Raw genomic sequence first — 3155 nt, 5'->3', positions numbered from 1 at the left:
GCAGCTTTTCAATGGTAGAAATTTTTGCTCTATCTACCTCAATTCCCTCACTTGAAATTTTATGGCCAAGAACAATCCCCTCTTTCACCATAAAATGGAATTTCTCCCAATTCAACACCAGATTAGCCTTCTCACAACGACGCAGCACGTTCTCCAAGTTACCCAAATAGAGGTCGAATGATGAGCCAAAAACAGAGAAATCATCCATGAATATCTCAATACACCGGTCTACCATGTCTGAAAATATGGCCATCATGCACCGTTGAAATGTTGCAGGGGCATTGCATAGTCCAAATGGCCTTCTCCTGAAAGCAAATGTGCCATAAGGACATGTAAAGGTTGTTTTCTCTTGATCCTCTGGTGCAATAGCAATCTGATGATACCCAGAATACCCATCCAAGAAACAGTAGTAGCTATGGCCTGCCAATCTGTCAAGCATCTGATCAAGGAAAGGCAAAGGAAAATGATCCTTCCTTGTTGCCTTATTGAGCTTGCGGTAGTCTATACAAATCCGCCACCCCGTTACAGTTCTTGTTGGAATGAGTTCATTGTTCTCATTTTTCACCACAGTCATTCCACCCTTCTTAGGTACCACTTGCACAGGGCTCACCCATGCGCTATCAGAAATTGGGTAGATCACCCCAACATCTAACCATGTAAGAATTTGCTCCAGTACTACTTCCTTCATGGCTGGATTGAGTCTTCGCTGGGCCTCTATGGATGGCTTGCTATTCTCCTCCAATAAGATTTTATGCATCACTGTCGATGGGCTTATTCCTCTAATATCTGCCAAGGTCCACCCAATGGCCAATTTATGCTCCCTTAGAACCCTCAACAATTTCTCCAATTCTATCTTTGACAGGTCAGCTGACACAATGACAGGTAAAGTTTCATTCTCTCCCAAATAAGCATATCGCAAGTGATCTGGGAGGACCTTTAATTCCAACGGCGGTGGCTGCTGAATGGAGGTTAGCAGTTTATCAGTCGCATCTGCTAATTCTTGAAACTTCTTCCAATATGGTAAGAAAGAGTTTATCCAGTTTACACATTCTCTGATCTCAGCATCATCATCATCATCATCATCGCCCTCATCACCCAATAATACTACCTCTAAGGCATCACTGCTCATCCTTCTCTTGGAGACTGCCTTTTCTATCACATCCACACTAAAGCAACTGTCACTAGCCACCGGATACTTCATAGACTTGAAGACATTAAAGACCACCTCATCTCCTTGAACTCTAAGCTTAAGCTCTCCTTTGTGAACATCAATAAGAGCTTGGCCTGTGGCTAGAAATGACCTACCGAGAATAATTGGGACATCTATGTCCTCCTCCATGTCCAGAACGATAAAGTCAGCTGGAAATATGAACTTATCCACCTTCACAAGAACATCCTCAATAATACCTCGTGGATGTGTTAACGATCGGCCTGCGAGCTGTAAAGTGACAGTTGTTGGTTTTGCCTCCCCCAAACCAAGTCTTTTAAACACAGATAAGGGTATCAGATTGATACTTGCCCCCAGATCGCATAAGGCGTGCTTGCATTCAAACTTGCCAATGGTGCAAGGTATGGTGAAGCTCCCCGGATCTCTCAGCTTTTGGGGTAACTTCCTTTGTAAAATCGCGCTGCACTCTTTAGTGAGTGCTACAGTCTCATAATCCTCCATCCTCCTTTTCTTTGACAGAATCTCCTTCATGAATTTAACATAGCTGGGCATCTGCTCCAAGGCCTCAGCAAAAGGAATGTTTATGTGCAGCTTTTTAAACACCTCTAGAAACTTAGAAAACTGTTTATCAAGCATAGTCTTTCTAAGCCTCTGAGGGTATGGAACTTGAACTGGCTGCTCAATAACAACTGGCGGACTCTGTTCTGACTGCTGATGGTCTTCAGTAACCCTTTCTGAATCAGACTGTTCACCCATCTCTTTATTCTGAACCCCTGCCTGTGGAGGTCTAGGCTGCTCAGTTTGCTTCCCACTCCTCAGAGTAATTGCCTGAACTTGCTCCTTGGGGTTGACTTTAGTATTACTAGGCAAATTTCCCTGGGGTCTGTTATTGAGCATATTGGCCAACTGCCCAACTTGTGTCTCAAGGTTTTGAATAGAGGATCTGGTCTCAGTCATAAATTGAGTCTGAGTATTAGTGAGAGTCAATAAGGCAGCTTGCAGTTCATTAGGCCTCTCAGGTTGAGGCATTGATTGTTGAGGCCTAGGCTGTTGTGATGATGAAGCTTGATGCATAGGTGGCTGAGGCCTGTTATTCTGAAATTGGCCCTGAAACATAGGTTGTTGGCCTTGATTATTCTTCCACGAAAAATTGGGATGATTTCACCACCCAGGATTGTAAGTATTGGAGAATGGGTTATTGAGTGGCCTTTGAAAGTTTCCCACCGCTTGAACTTGAGCATGATCCATTGGGGTGTTATTATTCATACAGATAGGGCACTGATCGACAGAATGAGCACCACCACACATTTCACACCTCACTGCCATCTGAACCGCATTAGCAGATACACTGCTCTGTTGTAACTGCTTTGTCAAAGAGGCTACTTGCGCTCTTAGAGCAGTGATTGCATCCAGCTCATGCACCCCAGCTACCTTTCTGACTCCTGATGATCTTTCCTCAGACCACTGATGATTGTTTGTGGCCATGTCCTCTAGCAGCTCATAATCACCAGTTGCACTCTTGCTCATAAAAGTGCCACCCGCTGGAGCATCAATAATGGTTCTGGTTGTAGGACATAAACCATTGTAGAAATTCTGTACTAGCATCCACTGTTCAATGCCATGATGAGGACATCTTCTCAGGAGTTCCTTAAACCGTTCCCAAGCTTCATACAATGACTCTTCGTCATTCTGGCAAAAGTTATTGATCTCTCCCCTCAATTTAGCAGCTTTGGACGGAGGGAAGAATTTAGACAAAAATTTATGAGCTAGATCATGCCAGGTGACAATAGAATTTGGCTGCAACGAGTTCAGCCAACTTTTAGCTCTGTCCCTCAGAGAAAATGGGAAAAGCCTAAGCTTGATTGCATCATCACTCACCCCATTATATCTGAAGGTTCCACACAACTCCAGAAAATTGGACAAATGGGTGTGAGGATCTTCAAAAGGCAACCCATTGAATTGCACAGAGGACTGCACCATTTGTAGA

General features: G+C 43.9%; 1 non-coding gene across 1 annotated transcript; it reads left to right on the top strand.

Moving 5' to 3' along the window:
- Positions 1-2783: 2783 nt before the first annotated feature.
- Positions 2784-2890, top strand: LOC133787422 (small nucleolar RNA R71). The gene has a single exon (XR_009872445.1). It is a non-coding gene; the product is annotated as a small nucleolar RNA R71 (small nucleolar RNA).
- The last annotated feature ends 265 nt before the right edge of the window (positions 2891-3155 follow it).

The sequence above is a fragment of the Humulus lupulus genome, chromosome 6, assembly GCF_963169125.1.
Source record: "Humulus lupulus chromosome 6, drHumLupu1.1, whole genome shotgun sequence".
NCBI lineage: Eukaryota > Viridiplantae > Streptophyta > Magnoliopsida > Rosales > Cannabaceae > Humulus > Humulus lupulus.
The sequence above is the reverse complement of the archived record's forward strand: the minus strand, read 5'-3'. Positions and strand labels throughout refer to the sequence as shown.